The sequence below is a fragment of the Perissodus microlepis genome, chromosome 18, assembly GCF_051167445.1.
Source record: "Perissodus microlepis isolate ML-2025 ecotype Zambia chromosome 18, ASM5116744v1, whole genome shotgun sequence".
Taxonomy (NCBI): domain Eukaryota; kingdom Metazoa; phylum Chordata; class Actinopteri; order Cichliformes; family Cichlidae; genus Perissodus; species Perissodus microlepis.
The window spans coordinates 2,335,372-2,358,533 of record NC_140478.1 but is presented as its reverse complement, the minus strand read 5'-3'; the positions used below and the strand labels follow the sequence as shown (position 1 = coordinate 2,358,533).

At 53.9% G+C, this 23,162-nt stretch overlaps 22 non-coding genes and 1 pseudogene across 22 annotated transcripts; all 23 read left to right on the top strand.

The window, feature by feature from the left end:
• Nucleotides 1-343: 343 nt before the first annotated feature.
• On the top strand, nucleotides 344-462 carry LOC146366996 (5S ribosomal RNA). The gene has a single exon (XR_014797872.1). It is a non-coding gene; the product is annotated as a 5S ribosomal RNA (ribosomal RNA).
• Nucleotides 463-1,391: 929 nt separating this feature from the next.
• On the top strand, nucleotides 1,392-1,510 carry LOC146366995 (5S ribosomal RNA). The gene has a single exon (XR_014798013.1). It is a non-coding gene; the product is annotated as a 5S ribosomal RNA (ribosomal RNA).
• Nucleotides 1,511-2,439: 929 nt separating this feature from the next.
• On the top strand, nucleotides 2,440-2,558 carry LOC146366994 (5S ribosomal RNA). Its single transcript, XR_014797940.1, has one exon. It is a non-coding gene; the product is annotated as a 5S ribosomal RNA (ribosomal RNA).
• A 929-nt stretch (nucleotides 2,559-3,487) lies between these two features.
• Nucleotides 3,488-3,606, top strand: LOC146366993 (5S ribosomal RNA). The gene has a single exon (XR_014798030.1). It is a non-coding gene; the product is annotated as a 5S ribosomal RNA (ribosomal RNA).
• A 929-nt stretch (nucleotides 3,607-4,535) lies between these two features.
• LOC146366992 (5S ribosomal RNA) lies at nucleotides 4,536-4,654 on the top strand. Its single transcript, XR_014797871.1, has one exon. It is a non-coding gene; the product is annotated as a 5S ribosomal RNA (ribosomal RNA).
• Nucleotides 4,655-5,583: 929 nt separating this feature from the next.
• On the top strand, nucleotides 5,584-5,702 carry LOC146366991 (5S ribosomal RNA). Its single transcript, XR_014798029.1, has one exon. It is a non-coding gene; the product is annotated as a 5S ribosomal RNA (ribosomal RNA).
• Nucleotides 5,703-6,631: 929 nt separating this feature from the next.
• Nucleotides 6,632-6,750, top strand: LOC146366990 (5S ribosomal RNA). Its single transcript, XR_014797870.1, has one exon. It is a non-coding gene; the product is annotated as a 5S ribosomal RNA (ribosomal RNA).
• A 929-nt stretch (nucleotides 6,751-7,679) lies between these two features.
• LOC146366989 (5S ribosomal RNA) lies at nucleotides 7,680-7,798 on the top strand. The gene has a single exon (XR_014798028.1). It is a non-coding gene; the product is annotated as a 5S ribosomal RNA (ribosomal RNA).
• A 929-nt stretch (nucleotides 7,799-8,727) lies between these two features.
• LOC146366988 (5S ribosomal RNA) lies at nucleotides 8,728-8,846 on the top strand. Its single transcript, XR_014797869.1, has one exon. It is a non-coding gene; the product is annotated as a 5S ribosomal RNA (ribosomal RNA).
• Nucleotides 8,847-9,775: 929 nt separating this feature from the next.
• Nucleotides 9,776-9,894, top strand: LOC146366987 (5S ribosomal RNA). Its single transcript, XR_014797925.1, has one exon. It is a non-coding gene; the product is annotated as a 5S ribosomal RNA (ribosomal RNA).
• Nucleotides 9,895-10,823: 929 nt separating this feature from the next.
• LOC146366986 (5S ribosomal RNA) lies at nucleotides 10,824-10,942 on the top strand. The gene has a single exon (XR_014798474.1). It is a non-coding gene; the product is annotated as a 5S ribosomal RNA (ribosomal RNA).
• A 792-nt stretch (nucleotides 10,943-11,734) lies between these two features.
• Nucleotides 11,735-11,853, top strand: LOC146366985 (5S ribosomal RNA). Its single transcript, XR_014797997.1, has one exon. It is a non-coding gene; the product is annotated as a 5S ribosomal RNA (ribosomal RNA).
• A 929-nt stretch (nucleotides 11,854-12,782) lies between these two features.
• LOC146366984 (5S ribosomal RNA) lies at nucleotides 12,783-12,901 on the top strand. The gene has a single exon (XR_014797996.1). It is a non-coding gene; the product is annotated as a 5S ribosomal RNA (ribosomal RNA).
• A 929-nt stretch (nucleotides 12,902-13,830) lies between these two features.
• On the top strand, nucleotides 13,831-13,949 carry LOC146366983 (5S ribosomal RNA). Its single transcript, XR_014797970.1, has one exon. It is a non-coding gene; the product is annotated as a 5S ribosomal RNA (ribosomal RNA).
• Nucleotides 13,950-14,820: 871 nt separating this feature from the next.
• On the top strand, nucleotides 14,821-14,939 carry LOC146366982 (5S ribosomal RNA). The gene has a single exon (XR_014797978.1). It is a non-coding gene; the product is annotated as a 5S ribosomal RNA (ribosomal RNA).
• Nucleotides 14,940-15,790: 851 nt separating this feature from the next.
• LOC146366981 (5S ribosomal RNA) lies at nucleotides 15,791-15,909 on the top strand. Its single transcript, XR_014797868.1, has one exon. It is a non-coding gene; the product is annotated as a 5S ribosomal RNA (ribosomal RNA).
• A 929-nt stretch (nucleotides 15,910-16,838) lies between these two features.
• LOC146366980 (5S ribosomal RNA) lies at nucleotides 16,839-16,957 on the top strand (annotated as a pseudogene).
• An 851-nt stretch (nucleotides 16,958-17,808) lies between these two features.
• Nucleotides 17,809-17,927, top strand: LOC146366979 (5S ribosomal RNA). Its single transcript, XR_014798473.1, has one exon. It is a non-coding gene; the product is annotated as a 5S ribosomal RNA (ribosomal RNA).
• Nucleotides 17,928-18,856: 929 nt separating this feature from the next.
• On the top strand, nucleotides 18,857-18,975 carry LOC146366978 (5S ribosomal RNA). Its single transcript, XR_014797867.1, has one exon. It is a non-coding gene; the product is annotated as a 5S ribosomal RNA (ribosomal RNA).
• A 929-nt stretch (nucleotides 18,976-19,904) lies between these two features.
• LOC146366977 (5S ribosomal RNA) lies at nucleotides 19,905-20,023 on the top strand. The gene has a single exon (XR_014797865.1). It is a non-coding gene; the product is annotated as a 5S ribosomal RNA (ribosomal RNA).
• Nucleotides 20,024-20,952: 929 nt separating this feature from the next.
• On the top strand, nucleotides 20,953-21,071 carry LOC146366976 (5S ribosomal RNA). Its single transcript, XR_014798472.1, has one exon. It is a non-coding gene; the product is annotated as a 5S ribosomal RNA (ribosomal RNA).
• A 929-nt stretch (nucleotides 21,072-22,000) lies between these two features.
• Nucleotides 22,001-22,119, top strand: LOC146366975 (5S ribosomal RNA). Its single transcript, XR_014798471.1, has one exon. It is a non-coding gene; the product is annotated as a 5S ribosomal RNA (ribosomal RNA).
• An 851-nt stretch (nucleotides 22,120-22,970) lies between these two features.
• LOC146366974 (5S ribosomal RNA) lies at nucleotides 22,971-23,089 on the top strand. The gene has a single exon (XR_014798470.1). It is a non-coding gene; the product is annotated as a 5S ribosomal RNA (ribosomal RNA).
• Nucleotides 23,090-23,162: the final 73 nt, after the last annotated feature.

The following is a 23,162-nucleotide window of genomic DNA, read 5'->3' as shown; positions in this document are numbered from 1 at the left end:
ATCTACATTACACGAGGGCTTGCGCTGCTGGCTTAGTCCATCAACACCACACCAGGGCCTGTGGCTCTGGCTTAGGCCATATACACCCCACCAGGGCCTTTGCTTCTGGCTGAGGCCACCTACACCACACCAGGTCCTGTGCTGCTGGTGGAGGCCATCTACACCAAACCAGGGCCTATACTGCTGGTTAAAAGCTAAATTGAGTCCTTGGGTTAGAGTATTAGGCAACCATGCAGTTACCATTAACAATGTAGTTAAATTGGAGGGTTGTGTTTCGTAACTTCAAGTACTGCCCAACTCACCACTTGATTCCATAAATTGACACTTTGTGCTGAGGTCTGCAGCTTACGGCCATACCACCCTGAGCACGCCCGCTCTCGTCTGATCTCGGAAGCTAAGCAGGGTTGGGCTTGGTTAGTACTTGGATGGGAGACCGCCTGGGAATACCAGGTGCTGTAAGCTTTTCATGTCATTGAACTGCTTTTGATCCAGAGAAGGAGGGTGTTGAAAGACCCAAAGCAGCTGCCCATTAATGAGGGCACATAAACGACATTCCTTTTGGCTGTTTTCAGCAATGTCTTGTGCTGCCAGGTGAGGCCATCCGCACCACACCGGGGCCTTTGCTGCTAAGATAGGTCATCTAAATTACACCAGGGCGTGTGCATCTGGCTGAGGACCGGTGCTTCCGGCTGAGGCCATCTACAACACACCAGGGCCTGAGTTGTAGGAAGAAGCCACCTCCACCTCACCAGGTCCTGTGCTGCTAGCTGAGGCCATCTACAACACACCACGGCCTGTGCTCCTGGCTTTGGCCACCAACACCACACCAGGTTCTGTGGCTCTGGCTGAGGCCAACTACACCACACCAGGGCCTGTGGCTCTGGCTGAAGCCATCTACCCCACACCAGGGCCTGTATTGCTGGTTGAGGCCATTTTAATCACACCAGGGCCTGTGCTGCTGGATGAGGCCATATACATCACACGAGGGCTTGCTCTACTGGATGAGGCCAACTACACCACACCAGGGCCTGTGCTTCTGGCTGAGGCCATCTACATTACACGAGGGCTTGCGCTGCTGGCTTAGTCCATCTACACCACACCAGGGCCTGTGGCTCTGGCTTAGGCCATATACACCCCACCAGGGCCTTTGCTTCTGGCTGAGGCCACCTACACCACACCAGGTCCTGTGCTGCTGGTGGAGGCCATCTACACCAAACCAGGGCCTGTACTGCTGGTTAAAAGCTAAATTGAGTCCTTGGGTTAGGGTATTAGGCAACCATGCAGTTACCATTAACAATGTAGTTAAATTGGAGGGTTGTGTTTCGTAACTTCAAGTACTGCCCAACTCACCACTTGATTCCATAAATTGACACTTTGTGCTGAGGTCTGCAGCTTACGGCCATACCACCCTGAGCACGCCTGCTCTCGTCTGATCTCGGAAGATAAGCAGGGTTGGGCTTGGTTAGTACTTGGATGGGAGACCGCCTGGGAATGCCAGGTGCTGTAAGCTTTTCATGTCATTGAACTGCTTTTGATCCAGAGAAGGAGGGTGTTGAAAGACCCAAAGCAGCTGCCCATTAATGAGGGCACATAAACGACATTCCTTTTGGCTGTTTTCAGCAATGTCTTGTGCTGCCAGGTGAGGCCATCTGCACCACACCGGGGCCTGTGCTGCTAAGATAGGTCATCTAAATTACACCAGGGCGTGTGCATCTGGCTGAGGACCGGTGCTTCCGGCTGAGGCCATCTACAACACACCAGGGCCTGAGTTTCAGGAAGAAGCCACCTCCACCTCACCAGGTCCTGTGCTGCTAGCTGAGGCCATCTACAACACACCACGGCCTGTGCTCCTGGCTTTGGCCACCAACACCACACCAGGTTCTGTGGCTCTGGCTGAGGCCAACTACACCACACCAGGGCCTGTGGCTCTGGCTGAAGCCATCTACCCCACACCAGGGCCTGTGTTGCTGGTTGAGGCCATTTTAATCACACCAGGGCCTGTGCTGCTGGATGAGGCCATATACATCACACGAGGGCTTGCTCTACTGGATGAGGCCAACTACACCACACCAGGGCCTGTGCTTCTGGCTGAGGCCATCTACATTACACGAGGGCTTGCGCTGCTGGCTTAGTCCATCTACACCACACCAGGGCCTGTGGCTCTGGCTTAGGCCATATACACCCCACCAGGGCCTTTGCTTCTGGCTGAGGCCACCTACACCACACCAGGTCCTGTGCTGCTGGTGGAGGCCATCTACACCAAACCAGGGCCTGTACTGCTGGTTAAAAGCTAAATTGAGTCCTTGGGTTAGGGTATTAGGCAACCATGCAGTTACCATTAACAATGTAGTTAAATTGGAGGGTTGTGTTTCGTAACTTCAAGTACTGCCCAACTCACCACTTGATTCCATAAATTGACACTTTGTGCTGAGGTCTGCAGCTTACGGCCATACCACCCTGAGCACGCCTGCTCTCGTCTGATCTCGGAAGCTAAGCAGGGTTGGGCTTGGTTAGTACTTGGATGGGAGACCGCCTGGGAATACCAGGTGCTGTAAGCTTTTCATGTCATTGAACTGCTTTTGATCCAGAGAAGGAGGGTGTTGAAAGACCCAAAGCAGCTGCCCATTAATGAGGGCACATAAACGACATTCCTTTTTGCTGTTTTCAGCAATGTCTTGTGCTGCCAGGTGAGGCCATCCGCACCACACCGGGGCCTGTGCTGCTAAGATAGGTCATCTAAATTACACCAGGGGGTCTGCATCTGGCTGAGGACCGTTGCTTCCGGCTTAGAACATCTACAACACACCAGGGCCTGAGTTGCAGGAAGAAGCCACCTCCACCTCACCAGGTCCTGTGCAGCTAGCTGAGGCCATCTACAACACACCACGGCCTGTGCTCCTGGCTTTGGCCACCTACACCACACCAGGTTCTGTGGCTCTGGCTGAGGCCAACTACACCACACCAGGGCCTGTGGCTCTGGCTGAAGCCATCTACCCCACACCAGGGCCTGTGTTGCTGGTTGAGGCCATTTTAATCACACCAGGGCCTGTGCTGCTGGATGAGGCCATATACATCACACGAGGGTTTGCTCTACTGGATGAGGCCAACTACACCACACCAGGGCCTGTGCTTCTGGCTGAGGCCATCTACATTACACGAGGGCTTGCGCTGCTGGCTTAGTCCATCAACACCACACCAGGGCCTGTGGCTCTGGCTTAGGCCATATACACCCTACCAGGGCCTTTGCTTCTGGCTGAGGCCACCTACACCACACCAGGTCCTGTGCTGCTGGTGGAGGCCATCTACACCAAACCAGGGCCTATACTGCTGGTTAAAAGCTAAATTGAGTCCTTGGGTTAGAGTATTAGGCAACCATGCAGTTACCATTAACAATGTAGTTAAATTGGAGGGTTGTGTTTCGTAACTTCAAGTACTGCCCAACTCACCACTTGATTCCATAAATTGACACTTTGTGCTGAGGTCTGCAGCTTACGGCCATACCACCCTGAGCACGCCCGCTCTCGTCTGATCTCGGAAGCTAAGCAGGGTTGGGCTTGGTTAGTACTTGGATGGGAGACCGCCTGGCAATACCAGGTGCTGTAAGCTTTTCATGTCATTGAACTGCTTTTGATCCAGAGAAGGAGGGTGTTGAAAGACCCAAAGCAGCTGCCCATTAATGAGGGCACATAAACGACATTCCTTTTGGCTGTTTTCAGCAATGTCTTGTGCTGCCAGGTGAGGCCATCCGCACCACACCGGGGCCTGTGCTGCTAAGATAGGTCATCTAAATTACACCAGGGCGTGTGCATCTGGCTGAGGACCGGTGCTTCCGGCTGAGGCCATCTACAACACACCAGGGCCTGAGTTTCAGGAAGAAGCCACCTCCACCTCACCAGGTCCTGTGCTGCTAGCTGAGGCCATCTACAACACACCACGGCCTGTGCTCCTGGCTTTGGCCACCAACACCACACCAGGTTCTGTGGCTCTGGCTGAGGCCAACTACACCACACCAGGGCCTGTGGCTCTGGCTGAAGCCATCTACCCCACACCAGGGCCTGTGTTGCTGGTTGAGGCCATTTTAATCACACCAGGGCCTGTGCTGCTGGATGAGGCCATATACATCACACGAGGGCTTGCTCTACTGGATGAGGCCAACTACACCACACCAGGGCCTGTGCTTCTGGCTGAGGCCATCTACATTACACGAGGGCTTGCGCTGCTGGCTTAGTCAATCTACACCACACCAGGGCCTGTGGCTCTGGCTTAGGCCATATACACCCCACCAGGGCCTTTGCTTCTGGCTGAGGCCACCTACACCACACCAGGTCCTGTGCTGCTGGTGGAGGCCATCTACACCAAACCAGGGCCTGTACTGCTGGTTAAAAGCTAAATTGAGTCCTTGGGTTAGGGTATTAGGCAATCATGCAGTTACCATTAACGATGTAGTTAAATTGGAGGGTTGTGTTTCGTAACTTCAAGTACTGCCCAACTCACCACTTGATTCCATAAATTGACACTTTGTGCTGAGGTCTGCAGCTTACGGCCATACCACCCTGAGCACGCCCGCTCTCGTCTGATCTCGGAAGCTAAGCAGGGTTGGGCTTGGTTAGTACTTGGATGGGAGACCGCCTGGGAATACCAGGTGCTGTAAGCTTTTCATGTCATTGAACTGCTTTTGATCCAGAGAAGGAGGGTGTTGAAAGACCCAAAGCAGCTGCCCATTAATGAGGGCACATAAACGACATTCCTTTTTGCTGTTTTCAGCAATGTCTTGTGCTACCAGGTGAGGCCATCCGCACCACACCGGGGCCTGTGCTGCTAAGATAGGTCATCTAAATTACACCAGGGGGTCTGCATCTGGCTGAGGACCGTTGCTTCCGGCTTAGAACATCTACAACACACCAGGGCCTGAGTTGCAGGAAGAAGCCACCTCCACCTCACCAGGTCCTGTGCAGCTAGCTGAGGCCATCTACAACACACCACGGCCTGTGCTCCTGGCTTTGGCCACCTACACCACACCAGGTTCTGTGGCTCTGGCTGAGGCCAACTACACCACACCAGGGCCTGTGGCTCTGGCTGAAGCCATCTACCCCACACCAGGGCCTGTGTTGCTGGTTGAGGCCATTTTAATCACACCAGGGCCTGTGCTGCTGGATGAGGCCATATACATCACACGAGGGTTTGCTCTACTGGATGAGGCCAACTACACCACATCAGGGCCTGTGCTTCTGGCTGAGGCCATCTACATTACACGAGGGCTTGCGCTGCTGGCTTAGTCCATCAACACCACACCAGGGCCTGTGGCTCTGGCTTAGGCCATATACACCCTACCAGGGCCTTTGCTTCTGGCTGAGGCCACCTACACCACACCAGGTCCTGTGCTGCTGGTGGAGGCCATCTACACCAAACCAGGGCCTATACTGCTGGTTAAAAGCTAAATTGAGTCCTTGGGTTAGAGTATTAGGCAACCATGCAGTTACCATTAACAATGTAGTTAAATTGGAGGGTTGTGTTTCGTAACTTCAAGTACTGCCCAACTCACCACTTGATTCCATAAATTGACACTTTGTGCTGAGGTCTGCAGCTTACGGCCATACCACCCTGAGCACGCCCGCTCTCGTCTGATCTCGGAAGCTAAGCAGGGTTGGGCTTGGTTAGTACTTGGATGGGAGACCGCCTGGCAATACCAGGTGCTGTAAGCTTTTCATGTCATTGAACTGCTTTTGATCCAGAGAAGGAGGGTGTTGAAAGACCCAAAGCAGCTGCCCATTAATGAGGGCACATAAACGACATTCCTTTTGGCTGTTTTCAGCAATGTCTTGTGCTGCCAGGTGAGGCCATCCGCACCACACCGGGGCCTGTGCTGCTAAGATAGGTCATCTAAATTACACCAGGGCGTGTGCATCTGGCTGAGGACCGGTGCTTCCGGCTGAGGCCATCTACAACACACCAGGGCCTGAGTTTCAGGAAGAAGCCACCTCCACCTCACCAGGTCCTGTGCTGCTAGCTGAGGCCATCTACAACACACCACGGCCTGTGCTCCTGGCTTTGGCCACCAACACCACACCAGGTTCTGTGGCTCTGGCTGAGGCCAACTACACCACACCAGGGCCTGTGGCTCTGGCTGAAGCCATCTACCCCACACCAGGGCCTGTGTTGCTGGTTGAGGCCATTTTAATCACACCAGGGCCTGTGCTGCTGGATGAGGCCATATACATCACACGAGGGCTTGCTCTACTGGATGAGGCCAACTACACCACACCAGGGCCTGTGCTTCTGGCTGAGGCCATCTACATTACACGAGGGCTTGCGCTGCTGGCTTAGTCAATCTACACCACACCAGGGCCTGTGGCTCTGGCTTAGGCCATATACACCCCACCAGGGCCTTTGCTTCTGGCTGAGGCCACCTACACCACACCAGGTCCTGTGCTGCTGGTGGAGGCCATCTACACCAAACCAGGGCCTGTACTGCTGGTTAAAAGCTAAATTGAGTCCTTGGGTTAGGGTATTAGGCAATCATGCAGTTACCATTAACGATGTAGTTAAATTGGAGGGTTGTGTTTCGTAACTTCAAGTACTGCCCAACTCACCACTTGATTCCATAAATTGACACTTTGTGCTGAGGTCTGCAGCTTACGGCCATACCACCCTGAGCACGCCCGCTCTCGTCTGATCTCGGAAGCTAAGCAGGGTTGGGCTTGGTTAGTACTTGGATGGGAGACCGCCTGGGAATACCAGGTGCTGTAAGCTTTTCATGTCATTGAACTGCTTTTGATCCAGAGAAGGAGGGTGTTGAAAGACCCAAAGCAGCTGCCCATTAATGAGGGCACATAAACGACATTCCTTTTGGCTGTTTTCAGCAATGTCTTGTGCTGCCAGGTGAGGCCATCCGCACCACACCGGGGCCTGTGCTGCTAAGATAGGTCATCTAAATTACACCAGGGGGTCTGCATCTGGCTGAGGACCGTTGCTTCCGGCTTAGAACATCTACAACACACCAGGGCCTGAGTTGCAGGAAGAAGCCACCTCCACCTCACCAGGTCCTGTGCAGCTAGCTGAGGCCATCTACAACACACCACGGCCTGTGCTCCTGGCTTTGGCCACCTACACCACACCAGGTTCTGTGGCTCTGGCTGAGGCCAACTACACCACACCAGGGCCTGTGGCTCTGGCTGAAGCCATCTACCCCACACCAGGGCCTGTGTTGCTGGTTGAGGCCATTTTAATCACACCAGGGCCTGTGCTGCTGGATGAGGCCATATACATCACACGAGGGTTTGCTCTACTGGATGAGGCCAACTACACCACACCAGGGCCTGTGCTTCTGGCTGAGGCCATCTACATTACACGAGGGCTTGCGCTGCTGGCTTAGTCCATCAACACCACACCAGGGCCTGTGGCTCTGGCTTAGGCCATATACACCCTACCAGGGCCTTTGCTTCTGGCTGAGGCCACCTACACCACACCAGGTCCTGTGCTGCTGGTGGAGGCCATCTACACCAAACCAGGGCCTATACTGCTGGTTAAAAGCTAAATTGAGTCCTTGGGTTAGAGTATTAGGCAACCATGCAGTTACCATTAACAATGTAGTTAAATTGGAGGGTTGTGTTTCGTAACTTCAAGTACTGCCCAACTCACCACTTGATTCCATAAATTGACACTTTGTGCTGAGGTCTGCAGCTTACGGCCATACCACCCTGAGCACGCCCGCTCTCGTCTGATCTCGGAAGCTAAGCAGGGTTGGGCTTGGTTAGTACTTGGATGGGAGACCGCCTGGCAATACCAGGTGCTGTAAGCTTTTCATGTCATTGAACTGCTTTTGATCCAGAGAAGGAGGGTGTTGAAAGACCCAAAGCAGCTGCCCATTAATGAGGGCACATAAACGACATTCCTTTTGGCTGTTTTCAGCAATGTCTTGTGCTGCCAGGTGAGGCCATCCGCACCACACCGGGGCCTGTGCTGCTAAGATAGGTCATCTAAATTACACCAGGGCGTGTGCATCTGGCTGAGGACCGGTGCTTCCGGCTGAGGCCATCTACAACACACCAGGGCCTGAGTTTCAGGAAGAAGCCACCTCCACCTCACCAGGTCCTGTGCTGCTAGCTGAGGCCATCTACAACACACCACGGCCTGTGCTCCTGGCTTTGGCCACCAACACCACACCAGGTTCTGTGGCTCTGGCTGAGGCCAACTACACCACACCAGGGCCTGTGGCTCTGGCTGAAGCCATCTACCCCACACCAGGGCCTGTGTTGCTGGTTGAGGCCATTTTAATCACACCAGGGCCTGTGCTGCTGGATGAGGCCATATACATCACACGAGGGCTTGCTCTACTGGATGAGGCCAACTACACCACACCAGGGCCTGTGCTTCTGGCTGAGGCCATCTACATTACACGAGGGCTTGCGCTGCTGGCTTAGTCCATCTACACCACACCAGGGCCTGTGGCTCTGGCTTAGGCCATATACACCCCACCAGGGCCTTTGCTTCTGGCTGAGGCCACCTACACCACACCAGGTCCTGTGCTGCTGGTGGAGGCCATCTACACCAAACCAGGGCCTGTACTGCTGGTTAAAAGCTAAATTGAGTCCTTGGGTTAGGGTATTAGGCAACCATGCAGTTACCATTAACAATGTAGTTAAATTGGAGGGTTGTGTTTCGTAACTTCAAGTACTGCCCAACTCACCACTTGATTCCATAAATTGACACTTTGTGCTGAGGTCTGCAGCTTACGGCCATACCACCCTGAGCACGCCCGCTCTCGTCTGATCTCGGAAGCTAAGCAGGGTTGGGCTTGGTTAGTACTTGGATGGGAGACCGCCTGGGAATACCAGGTGCTGTAAGCTTTTCATGTCATTGAACTGCTTTTGATCCAGAGAAGGAGGGTGTTGAAAGACCCAAAGCAGCTGCCCATTAATGAGGGCACATAAACGACATTCCTTTTGGCTGTTTTCAGCAATGTCTTGTGCTGCCAGGTGAGGCCATCCGCACCACACCGGGGCCTGTGCTGCTAAGATAGGTCATCTAAATTACACCAGGGCGTGTGCATCTGGCTGAGGACCGGTGCTTCCGGCTGAGGCCATCTACAACACACCAGGGCCTGAGTTTCAGGAAGAAGCCACCTCCACCTCACCAGGTCCTGTGCTGCTAGCTGAGGCCATCTACAACACACCACGGCCTGTGCTCCTGGCTTTGGCCACCAACACCACACCAGGTTCTGTGGCTCTGGCTGAGGCCAACTACACCACACCAGGGCCTGTGGCTCTGGCTGAAGCCATCTACCCCACACCAGGGCCTGTGTTGCTGGTTGAGGCCATTTTAATCACACCAGGGCCTGTGCTGCTGGATGAGGCCATATACATCACACGAGGGCTTGCTCTACTGGATGAGGCCAACTACACCACACCAGGGCCTGTGCTTCTGGCTGAGGCCATCTACATTACACGAGGGCTTGCGCTGCTGGCTTAGTCCATCTACACCACACCAGGGCCTGTGGCTCTGGCTTAGGCCATATACACCCCACCAGGGCCTTTGCTTCTGGCTGAGGCCACCTACACCACACCAGGTCCTGTGCTGCTGGTGGAGGCCATCTACACCAAACCAGGGCCTGTACTGCTGGTTAAAAGCTAAATTGAGTCCTTGGGTTAGGGTATTAGGCAACCATGCAGTTACCATTAACAATGTAGTTAAATTGGAGGGTTGTGTTTCGTAACTTCAAGTACTGCCCAACTCACCACTTGATTCCATAAATTGACACTTTGTGCTGAGGTCTGCAGCTTACGGCCATACCACCCTGAGCACGCCTGCTCTCGTCTGATCTCGGAAGCTAAGCAGGGTTGGGCTTGGTTAGTACTTGGGTGGGAGACCGCCTGGGAATACCAGGTGCTGTAAGCTTTTCATGTCATTGAACTGCTTTTGATCCAGAGAAGGAGGTTGTTGAAAGACCCAAAGCAGCTGCCCATTAATGAGGGCACATAAACGACATTCCTTTTGGCTGTTTTCAGCAATGTCTTGTGCTGCCAGGTGAGGCCATCCGCACCACACCGGGGCCTGTGCTGCTAAGATAGGTGATCTAAATTACACCAGGGCGTCTGCATCTGGCTGAGGACCGGTGCTTCCGGCTGAGGCCATCTACAACACACCAGGGCCTGAGTTTCAGGAAGAAGCCACCTCCACCTCACCAGGTCCTGTGCTGCTAGCTGAGGCCATCTACAACACACCACGGCCTGTGCTCCTGGCTTTGGCCACCAACACCACACCAGGTTCTGTGGCTCTGGCTGAGGCCAACTACACCACACCAGGGCCTGTGGCTCTGGCTGAAGCCATCTACCCCACACCAGGGCCTGTGTTGCTGGTTGAGGCCATTTTAATCACACCAGGGCCTGTGCTGCTGGATGAGGCCATATACATCACACGAGGGCTTGCTCTACTGGATGAGGCCAACTACACCACACCAGGGCCTGTGCTTCTGGCTGAGGCCATCTACATTACACGAGGGCTTGCGCTGCTGGCTTAGTCCATCTACACCACACCAGGGCCTGTGGCTCTGGCTTAGGCCATATACACCCCACCAGGGCCTTTGCTTCTGGCTGAGGCCACCTACACCACACCAGGTCCTGTGCTGCTGGTGGAGGCCATCTACACCAAACCAGGGCCTGTACTGCTGGTTAAAAGCTAAATTGAGTCCTTGGGTTAGAGTATTAGGCAACCATGCAGTTACCATTAACGATGTAGTTAAATTGGAGGGTTGTGTTTCGTAACTTCAAGTACTGCCCAACTCACCACTTGATTCCATAAATTGACACTTTGTGCTGAGGTCTGCAGCTTACGGCCATACCACCCTGAGCACGCCCGCTCTCGTCTGATCTCGGAAGCTAAGCAGGGTTGGGCTTGGTTAGTACTTGGATGGGAGACCGCCTGGGAATACCAGGTGCCGTAAGCTTTTCATGTCATTGAACTGCTTTTGATCCAGAGAAAGAGGGTGTTGAAAGACCCAAAGCAGCTGCCCATTAATGAGGGCACATAAACGACATTCCTTTTGGCTGTTTTCAGCAATGTCTTGTGCTGCCAGGTGAGGCCATCCGCACCACACCGGGGCCTGTGCTGCTAGCTGAGGCCATCTACAACACACCACGGCCTGTGCTCTTGGCTTTGGCCACCAACACCACACCAGGTTCTGTGGCTCTCGCTGAGGCCAACTACACCACACCAGGGCCTGTGGCTCTGGCTGAAGCCATCTACCCCACACCAGGGCCTGTGTTGCTGGTTGAGGCCATTTTAATCACACCAGGGCCTGTGCTGCTGGATGAGGCCATATACATCACACGAGGGCTTGCTCTACTGGATGAGGCCAACTACACCACACCAGGGCCTGTGCTTCTGGCTGAGGCCATCTACATTACACGAGGGCTTGCGCTGCTGGCTTAGTCCATCTACACCACACCAGGGCCTGTGGCTCTGGCTTAGGCCATATACACCCCACCAGGGCCTTTGCTTCTGGCTGAGGCCACCTACACCACACCAGGTCCTGTGCTGCTGGTGGAGGCCATCTACACCAAACCAGGGCCTGTACTGCTGGTTAAAAGCTAAATTGAGTCCTTGGGTTAGAGTATTAGGCAACCATGCAGTTACCATTAACAATGTAGTTAAATTGGAGGGTTGTGTTTCGTAACTTCAAGTACTGCCCAACTCACCACTTGATTCCATAAATTGACACTTTGTGCTGAGGTCTGCAGCTTACGGCCATACCACCCTGAGCACGCCAGCTCTCGTCTGATCTCGGAAGCTAAGCAGGGTTGGGCTTGGTTAGTACTTGGATGGGAGACCGCCTGGGAATACCAGGTGCTGTAAGCTTTTCATGTCATTGAACTGCTTTTGATCCAGAGAAGGAGGGTGTTGAAAGACCCAAAGCAGCTGCCCATTAATGAGGGCACATAAACGACATTCCTTTTGGCTGTTTTCAGCAATGTCTTGTGCTGCCAGGTGAGGCCATCCGCACCACACCGGGGCCTGTGCTGCTAAGATAGGTGATCTAAATTACACCAGGGCGTCTGCATCTGGCTGAGGACCGTTGCTTCCGGCTGAGAACATCTACAACACACCAGGGCCTGAGTTGCAGGAAGAAGCCACCTCCACCTCACCAGGTCCTGTGCAGCTAGCTGAGGCCATCTACAACACACCACGGCCTGTGCTCCTGGCTTTGGCCACCTACACCACACCAGGTTCTGTGGCTCTTGCTGAGGCCAACTACACCACACCAGGGCCTGTGGCTCTGGCTGAAGCCATCTACCCCACACCAGGGCCTGTGTTGCTGGTTGAGGCCATTTTAATCACACCAGGGCCTGTGCTGCTGGATGAGGCCATATACATCACACGAGGGTTTGCTCTACTGGATGAGGCCAACTACACCACACCAGGGCCTGTGCTTCTGGCTGAGGCCATCTACATTACACGAGAGCTTGCGCTGCTGGCTTAGTCCATCTACACCACACCAGGGCCTGTGGCTCTGGCTTAGGCCATATACACCCCACCAGGGCCTTTGCTTCTGGCTGAGGCCACCTACACCACACCAGGTCCTGTGCTGCTGGTGGAGGCCATCTACACCAAACCAGGGCCTGTACTGCTGGTTAAAAGCTAAATTGAGTCCTTGGGTTAGAGTATTAGGCAACCATGCAGTTACCATTAACAATGTAGTTAAATTGGAGGGTTGTGTTTCGTAACTTCAAGTACTGCCCAACTCACCACTTGATTCCATAAATTGACACTTTGTGCTGAGGTCCGCAGCTTACGGCCATACCACCCTGAGCACGCCAGCTCTCGTCTGATCTCGGAAGCTAAGCAGGGTTGGGCTTGGTTAGTACTTGGATGGGAGACCGCCTGGGAATACCAGGTGCTGTAAGCTTTTCATGTCATTGAACTGCTTTTGATCCAGAGAAGGAGGGTGTTGAAAGACCCAAAGCAGCTGCCCATTAATGAGGGCACATAAACGACATTCCTTTTGGCTGTTTTCAGCAATGTCTTGTGCTGCCAGGTGAGGCCATCCGCACCACACCGGGGCCTGTGCTGCTAAGATAGGTCATCTAAATTACACCAGGGCGTCTGCATCTGGCTGAGGACCGTTGCTTCCGGCTGAGAACATCTACAACACACCAGGGCCTGAGTTGCAGGAAGAAGCCACCTCCACCTCACCAGGTCCTGTGCAGCTAGCTGAGGCCATCTACAACACACCACGGCCTGTGCTCCTGGCTTTGGCCACCTACACCACACCAGGTTCTGTGGCTCTTGCTGATGCCAACTACACCACACCAGGGCCTGTGGCTCTGGCTGAAGCCATCTACCCCACACCAGGGCCTGTGTTGCTGGTTGAGGCCATTTTAATCACACCAGGGCCTGTGCTGCTGGATGAGGCCATATACATCACACGAGGGTTTGCTCTACTGGATGAGGCCAACTACACCACACCAGGGCCTGTGCTTCTGGCTGAGGCCATCTACATTACACGAGAGCTTGCGCTGCTGGCTTAGTCCATCTACACCACACCAGGGCCTGTGGCTCTGGCTTAGGCCATATACACCCCACCAGGGCCTTTGCTTCTGGCTGAGGCCACCTACACCACACCAGGTCCTGTGCTGCTGGTGGAGGCCATCTACACCAAACCAGGGCCTGTACTGCTGGTTAAAAGCTAAATTGAGTCCTTGGGTTAGAGTATTAGGCAACCATGCAGTTACCATTAACAATGTAGTTAAATTGGAGGGTTGTGTTTCGTAACTTCAAGTACTGCCCAACTCACCACTTTATTCCATAAACTGACACTTTGTGCTGAGGGCCGCAGCTTACGGCCATACCACCCTGAGCACGCCCGCTCTCGTCTGAGCTCGGAAGCTAAGCAGGGTTGGGCTTGGTTAGTACTTGGATGGGAGACCGCCTGGGAATACCAGGTGCTGTAAGTTTTTCATGTCATTGAACTGCTTTTGATCCAGAGAAGGAGGGTGTTGAAAGACCCAAAGCAGCTGCCCATTAATGAGGGCACATAAACGACATTCCTTTTGGCTGCTGCCAGGTGAGGCCATCCGCACCACACCGGGGCCTGTGCTGCTAAGATAGGTCATCTAAATTACACCAGGGCGTGTGCATCTGGCTGAGGACCGGTGCTTCCGGCTGAGGCCATCTACAACACACCAGGGCCTGAGTTGCAGGAAGAAGCCACCTCCACCTCACCAGGTCCTGTGCTGCTAGCTGAGGCCATCTACAACACACCACGGCCTGTGCTCTTGGCTTTGGCCACCAACACCACACCAGGTTCTGTGGCTCTGGCTGAGGCCAACTACACCACACCAGGGCCTGTGGCTCTGGCTGAAGCCATCTACCCCACACCAGGGCCTGTGTTGCTGGTTGAGGCCATTTTATTAACACCAGGGCCTGTGCTGCTGGATGAGGCCATATACATCACACGAGGGCTTGCTCTACTGGATGAGGCCAACTACACCACACCAGGGCCTGTGCTTCTGGCTGAGGCCATCTACATTACACGAGGGCTTGCGCTGCTGGCTTAGTCCATCTACACCACACCAGGGCCTGTGGCTCTGGCTTAGGCCATATACACCCCACCAGGGCCTTTGCTTCTGGCTGAGGCCACCTACACCACACCAGGTCCTGTACTGCTGGTTAAAAGCTAAATTGAGTCCTTGGGTTAGAGTATTAGGCAACCATGCAGTTACCATTAACGATGTAGTTAAATTGGAGGGTTGTGTTTCGTAACTTCAAGTACTGCCCAACTCACCACTTGATTCCATAAATTGACACTTTGTGCTGAGGTCTGCAGCTTACGGCCATACCACCCTGAGCAAGCCCGCTCTCGTCTGATCTCGGAAGCTAAGCAGGGTTGGGCTTGGTTAGTACTTGGATGGGAGACCGCCTGGGAATACCAGGTGCTGTAAGCTTTTCATGTCATTGAACTGCTTTTGATCCAGAGAAAGAGGGTGTTGAAAGACCCAAAGCAGCTGCCCATTAATGAGGGCACATAAACGACATTCCTTTTGGCTGTTTTCAGCAATGTCTTGTGCTGCCAGGTGAGGCCATCCGCACCACACCGGGGCCTGTGCTGCTAAGATAGGTCATCTAAATTACACCAGGGCGTGTGCATCTGGCTGAGGACCGGTGCTTCCGGCTGAGGCCATCTACAACACACCAGGGCCTGAGTTTCAGGAAGAAGCCACCTCCACCTCACCTGGTCCTGTGCTACTAGCTTAGGCCATCTACAACACACCACGGCCTGTGCTCCTGGCTTTGGCCACCAACACCACACCAGGTTCTGTGGCTCTGGCTGAGGCCAACTACACCACACCAGGGCCTGTGGCTCTGGCTGAAGCCATCTACCCCACACCAGGTCCTGTGTTTCTGGTTGAGGCCATTTTAATCACACCAGGGCCTGTGCTGCTGGATGAGGCCATATACATCACACGAGGGCTTGCTCTACTGGATGAGGCCAACCACACCACACCAGGGCCTGTGCTTCTGGCTGAGGCCATCTACATTACACGAGGGCTTGCGCTGCTGGGTTAGTCCATCTACACCACACCAGGGCCTGTGGCTCTGGCTGAGGCCACCTACACCACACCAGGTCCTGTACTGCTGGTTAAAAGCTAAATTGAGTCCTTGGGTTAGAGTATTAGGCAACCATGCAGTTACCATTAACGATGTAGTTAAATTGGAGGGTTGTGTTTCGTAACTTCAAGTACTGCCCAACTCACCACTTGATTCCATAAATTGACACTTTGTGCTGAGGTCTGCAGCTTACGGCCATACCACCCTGAGCACGCCCGCTCTCGTCTGATCTCGGAAGCTAAGCAGGGTTGGGCTTGGTTAGTACTTGGATGGGAGACCGCCTGGGAATACCAGGTGCTGTAAGCTTTTCATGTCATTGAACTGCTTTTGATCCAGAGAAAGAGGGTGTTGAAAGACCCAAAGCAGCTGCCCATTAATGAGGGCACATAAACGACATTCCTTTTGGCTGTTTTCAGCAATGTCTTGTGCTGCCAGGTGAGGCCATCCGCACCACACCGGGGCCTGTGCTGCTAAGATAGGTCATCTAAATTACACCAGGGCGTGTGCATCTGGCTGAGGACCGGTGCTTCCGGCTGAGGCCATCTACAACACACCAGGGCCTGAGTTGCAGGAAGAAGCCACCTCCACCTCACCAGGTCCTGTGCTGCTAGCTGAGGCCATCTACAACACACCACGGCCTGTGCTCCTGGCTTTGGCCACCAACACCACACCAGGTTCTGTGGCTCTGGCTGAGGCCAACTACACCACACCAGGGCCTGTGGCTCTGGCTGAAGCCATCTACCCCACACCAGGGCCTGTGTTGCTGGTTGAGGCCATTTTAATCACACCAGGGCCTGTGCTGCTGGATGAGGCCATATACATCACACGAGGGCTTGCTTTACTGGATGAGGCCAACTACACCACACCAGGGCCTGTGCTTCTGGCTGAGGCCATCTACATTACACGAGGGCTTGCGCTGCTGGCTTAGTCCATCTACACCACACCAGGGCCTGTGGCTCTGGCTTAGGCCATATACACCCCACCAGGGCCTTTGCTTCTGGCTGAGGCCACCTACACCACACCAGGTCCTGTGCTGCTGGTGGGAGCCATCTACACCAAACCAGGGCCTGTACTGCTGGTTAAAAGCTAAATTGAGTCCTTGGGTTAGGGTATTAGGCAACCATGCAGTTACCATTAACAATGTAGTTAAATTGGAGGGTTGTGTTTCGTAACTTCAAGTACTGCCCAACTCACCACTTGATTCCATAAATTGACACTTTGTGCTGAGGTCTGCAGCTTACGGCCATACCACCCTGAGCAAGCCTGCTCTCGTCTGATCTCGGAAGCTAAGCAGGGTTGGGCTTGGTTAGTACTTGGATGGGAGACCGCCTGGGAATACCAGGTGCTGTAAGCTTTTCATGTCATTGAACTGCTTTTGATCCAGAGAAGGAGGGTGTTGAAAGACCCAAAGCAGCTGCCCATTAATGAGGGCACATAAACGACATTCCTTTTTGCTGTTTTCAGCAATGTCTTGTGCTGCCAGGTGAGGCCATCCGCACCACACCGGGGCCTGTGCTGCTAAGATAGGTCATCTAAATTACACCAGGGGGTCTGCATCTGGCTGAGGACCGTTGCTTCCGGCTTAGAACATCTACAACACACCAGGGCCTGTGCTCCTGGCTTTGGCCACCAACACCACACCAGGTTCTGTGGCTCTGGCTGAGGCCAACTACACCACACCAGGGCCTGTGGCTCTGGCTGAAGCCATCTACCCCACACCAGGGCCTGTGTTGCTGGTTGAGGCCATTTTAATCACACCAGGGCCTGTGCTGCTGGATGAGGCCATATACATCACACGAGGGCTTGCTCTACTGGATGAGGCCAACTACACCACACCAGGGCCTGTGCTTCTGGCTGAGGCCATCTACATTACACGAGGGCTTGCGCTGCTGGCTTAGTCCATCTACACCACAACAGGGCCTGTGGCTCTGGCTTAGGCCATATACACCCCACCAGGGCCTTTGCTTCTGGCTGAGGCCACCTACACCACACCAGGTCCTGTGCTGCTGGTGGAGGCCATCTACACCAAACCAGGGCCTGTACTGCTGGTTAAAAGCAAAATTGAGTCCTTGGGTTAGGGTATTAGGCAACCATGCAGTTACCATTAACAATGTAGTTAAATTGGAGGGTTGTGTTTCGTAACTTCAAGTACTGCCCAACTCACCACTTGATTCCATAAATTGACACTTTGTGCTGAGGTCTGCAGCTTACGGCCATACCACCCTGAGCACGCCCGCTCTCGTCTGATCTCGGAAGCTAAGCAGGGTTGGGCTTGGTTAGTACTTGGATGGGAGACCGCCTGGGAATACCAGGTGCCGTAAGCTTTTCATGTCATTGAACTGCTTTTGATCCAGAGAAGGAGGGTGTTGAAAGACCCAAAGCAGCTGCCCATTAATGAGGGCACATAAACGACATTCCTTTTGGCTGTTTTCAGCAATGTCTTGTGCTGCCAGGTGAGGCCATCCGCACCACACCGGGGCCTGTGCTGCTAAGATAGGTCATCTAAATTACACCAGGGCGTCTGCATCTGGCTGAGGAACGGTGCTTCCGGCTGAGGCCATCTACAACACACCAGGGCCTGAGTTTCAGGAAGAAGCCACCTCCACCTCACCAGGTCCTGTGCTGCTAGCTGAGGCCATCTACAACACACCACGGCCTGTGCTCCTGGCTTTGGCCACCAACACCACACCAGGTTCTGTGGTTCTGGCTGAGGCCAACTACACCACACCAGGGCCTGTGGCTCTGGCTGAAGCCATCTACCCCACACCAGGGCCTGTGTTGCTGGTTGAGGCCATTTTATTCACACCAGGGCCTGTGCTGCTGGATGAGGCCATATACATCACACGAGGGCTTGCTCTACTGGATGAGGCCAACTACACCACACCAGGGCCTGTGCTTCTGGCTGAGGCCATCTACATTACACGAGGGCTTGCGCTGCTGGCTTAGTCCATCTACACCACACCAGGGCCTGTGGCTCTGGCTTAGGCCATATACACCCCACCAGGGCCTTTGCTTCTGGCTGAGGCCACCTACACCACACCAGGTCCTGTGCTGCTGGTGGAGGCCATCTACACCAAACCAGGGCCTGTACTGCTGGTTAAAAGCTAAATTGAGTCCTTGGGTTAGAGTATTAGGCAACCATGCAGTTACCATTAACAATGTAGTTAAATTGGAGGGTTGTGTTTCGTAACTTCAAGTACTGCCCAACTCACCACTTGATTCCATAAATTGACACTTTGTGCTGAGGTCTGCAGCTTACGGCCATACCACCCTGAGCACGCCCGCTCTCGTCTGATCTCGGAAGCTAAGCAGGGTTGGGCTTGGTTAGTACTTGGATGGGAGACCGCCTGGGAATACCAGGTGCTGTAAGCTTTTCATGTCATTGAACTGCTTTTGATCCAGAGAAGGAGGGTGTTGAAAGACCCAAAGCAGCTGCCCATTAATGAGGGCACATAAACGACATTCCTTTTGGCTGTTTTCAGCAATGTCTTGTGCTGCCAGGTGAGGCCATCCGCACCACACCGGGGCCTGTGCTGCTAAGATAGGTCATCTAAATTACACCAGGGCGTCTGCATCTGGCTGAGGACCGTTGCTTCCGGCTGAGAACATCTACAACACACCAGGGCCTGAGTTGCAGGAAGAAGCCACCTCCACCTCACCAGGTCCTGTGCAGCCAGCTGAGGCCATCTACAACACACCACGGCCTGTGCTCCTGGCTTTGGCCACCTACACCACACCAGGTTCTGTGGCTCTGGCTGAGGCCAACTACACCACACCAGGGCCTGTGGCTCTGGCTGAAGCCATCTACCCCACACCAGGGCCTGTGTTGCTGGTTGAGGCCATTTTAATCACACCAGGGCCTGTGCTGCTGGATGAGGCCATATACATCACACGAGGGCTTGCTCTACTGGATGAGGCCAACTACACCACACCAGGGCCTGTGCTTCTGGCTGAGGCCATCTACATTACACAAGGGCTTGCGCTGCTGGCTTAGTCCATCTACACCACACCAGGGCCTGTGGCTCTGGCTTAGGCCATATACACCCCACCAGGGCCTTTGCTTCTGGCTGAGGCCACCTACACCACACCAGGTCCTGTGCTGCTCGTGGAGGCCATCTACACCAAACCAGGGCCTGTACTGCTGGTTAAAAGCAAAATTGAGTCCTTGGGTTAGGGTATTAGGCAACCATGCAGTTACCATTAACAATGTAGTTAAATTGGAGGGTTGTGTTTCGTAACTTCAAGTACTGCCCAACTCACCACTTGATTCCATAAATTGACACTTTGTGCTCAGGTCTGCAGCTTACGGCCATACCACCCTGAGCACGCCCGCTCTCGTCTGATCTCGGAAGCTAAGCAGGGTTGGGCTTGGTTAGTACTTGGATGGGAGACCGCCTGGGAATACCAGGTGCTGTAAGCTTTTCATGTCATTGAACTGCTTTTGATCCAGAGAAGGAGGGTGTTGAAAGACCCAAAGCAGCTGCCCATTAATGAGGGCACATAAACGACATTCCTTTTGGCTGTTTTCAGCAATGTCTTGTGCTGCCAGGTGAGGCCATCCGCACCACACCGGGGCCTTTGCTGCTAAGATAGGTCATCTAAATTACACCAGGGCGTCTGCATCTGGCTGAGGACCGTTGCTTCCGGCTGAGAACATCTACAACACACCAGGGCCTGAGTTGCAGGAAGAAGCCACCTCCACCTCACCAGGTCCTGTGCTGCTAGCTGAGGCCATCTACAACACACCACGGCCTGTGCTCCTGGCTTTGGCCACCTACACCACACCAGGTTCTGTGGCTCTGGCTGAGGCCAACTACACCACACCAGGGCCTGTGGCTCTGGCTGAAGCCATCTACCCCACACCAGGGCCTGTGTTGCTGGTTGAGGCCATTTTAATCACACCAGGGCCTGTGCTGCTGGATGAGGCCATATACATCACACGAGGGCTTGCTCTACTGGATGAGGCCAACTACACCACACCAGGGCCTGTGCTTCTGGCTGAGGCCATCTACATTACACGAGGGCTTGCGCTGCTGGCTTAGTCCATCTACACCACAACAGGGCCTGTGGCTCTGGCTTAGGCCATATACACCCCACCAGGGCCTTTGCTTCTGGCTGAGGCCACCTACACCACACCAGGTCCTGTGCTGCTGGTGGAGGCCATCTACACCAAACCAGGGCCTGTACTGCTGGTTAAAAGCTAAATTGAGTCCTTGGGTTAGGGTATTAGGCAACCATGCAGTTACCATTAACAATGTAGTTAAATTGGAGGGTTGTGTTTCGTAACTTCAAGTACTGCCCAACTCACCACTTGATTCCATAAATTGACACTTTGTGCTGAGGTCTGCAGCTTACGGCCATACCACCCTGAGCACGCCCGCTCTCGTCTGATCTCGGAAGCTAAGCAGGGTTGGGCTTGGTTAGTACTTGGATGGGAGACCGCCTGGGAATACCAGGTGCCGTAAGCTTTTCATGTCATTGAACTGCTTTTGATCCAGAGAAGGAGGGTGTTGAAAGACCCAAAGCAGCTGCCCATTAATGAGGGCACATAAACGACATTCCTTTTGGCTGTTTTCAGCAATGTCTTGTGCTGCCAGGTGAGGCCATCCGCACCACACCGGGGCCTGTGCTGCTAAGATAGGTCATCTAAATTACACCAGGGCGTGTGCATCTGGCTGAGGACCGGTGCTTCCGGCTGAGGCCATCTACAACACACCAGGGCCTGAGTTTCAGGAAGAAGCCACCTCCACCTCACCAGGTCCTGTGCTGCTAGCTGAGGCCATCTACAACACACCACGGCCTGTGCTCCTGGCTTTGGCCACCAACACCACACCAGGTTCTGTGGCTCTGGCTGAGGCCACCAACACCACACCAGGGCCTGTGGCTCTGGCTGAAGCCATCTACCCCACACCAGGGCCTGTGTTGCTGGTTGAGGCCATTTTAATCACACCAGGGCCTGTGCTGCTGGATGAGGCCATATACATCACACGAGGGCTTGCTCTACTGGATGAGGCCAACTACACCACACCAGGGCCTGTGCTTCTGGCTGAGGCCATCTACATTACACGAGGGCTTGCGCTGCTGGCTTAGTCCATCTACACCACACCAGGGCCTGTGGCTCTGGCTTAGGCCATATACACCCCACCAGGGCCTTTGCTTCTGGCTGAGGCCACCTACACCACACCAGGTCCTGTGCTGCTGGTGGAGGCCATCTACACCAAACCAGGGCCTGTACTGCTGGTTAAAAGCTAAATTGAGTCCTTGGGTTAGAGTATTAGGCAACCATGCAGTTACCATTAACAATGTAGTTAAATTGGAGGGTTGTGTTTCGTAACTTCAAGTACTGCCCAACTCACCACTTGATTCCATAAATTGACACTTTGTGCTGAGGTCTGCAGCTTACGGCCATACCACCCTGAGCACGCCCGCTCTCGTCTGATCTCGGAAGCTAAGCAGGGTTGGGCTTGGTTAGTACTTGGATGGGAGACCGCCTGGGAATACCAGGTGCCGTAAGCTTTTCATGTCATTGAACTGCTTTTGATCCAGAGAAGGAGGGTGTTGAAAGACCCAAAGCAGCTGCCCATTAATGAGGGCACATAAACGACATTCCTTTTGGCTGTTTTCAGCAATGTCTTGTGCTGCCAGGTGAGGCCATCCGCACCACACCGGGGCCTTTGCTGCTAAGATAGGTCATCTAAATTACACCAGGGCGTGTGCATCTGGCTGAGGACCGGTGCTTCCGGCTGAGGCCATCTACAACACACCAGGGCCTGTGCTCCTGGCTTTGGCCACCAACACCACACCAGGTTCTGTGGCTCTGGCTGAGGCCAACTACACCACACCAGGGCCTGTGGCTCTGGCTGAAGCCATCTACCCCACACCAGGGCCTGTGTTGCTGGTTGAGGCCATTTTAATCACACCAGGGCCTGTGCTGCTGGATGAGGCCATATACATCACACGAGGGCTTGCTCTACTGGATGAGGCCAACTACACCACACCAGGGCCTGTGCTTCTGGCTGAGGCCATCTACATTACACGAGGGCTTGCGCTGCTGGCTTAGTCCATCTACACCACAACAGGGCCTGTGGCTCTGGCTTAGGCCATATACACCCCACCAGGGCCTTTGCTTCTGGCTGAGGCCACCTACACCACACCAGGTCCTGTGCTGCTGGTGGAGGCCATCTACACCAAACCAGGGCCTGTACTGCTGGTTAAAAGCTAAATTGAGTCCTTGGGTTAGGGTATTAGGCAACCATGCAGTTACCATTAACAATGTAGTTAAATTGGAGGGTTGTGTTTCGTAACTTCAAGTACTGCCCAACTCACCACTTGATTCCATAAATTGACACTTTGTGCTGAGATCTGCAGCTTACGGCCATACCACCCTGAGCACGCCCGCTCTCGTCTGATCTCGGAAGCTAAGCAGGGTTGGGCTTGGTTAGTACTTGGATGGGAGACCGCCTGGGAATACCAGGTGCCGTAAGCTTTTCATGTCATTGAACTGCTTTTGATCCAGAGAAGGAGGGTGTTGAAAGACCCAAAGCAGCTGCCCATTAATG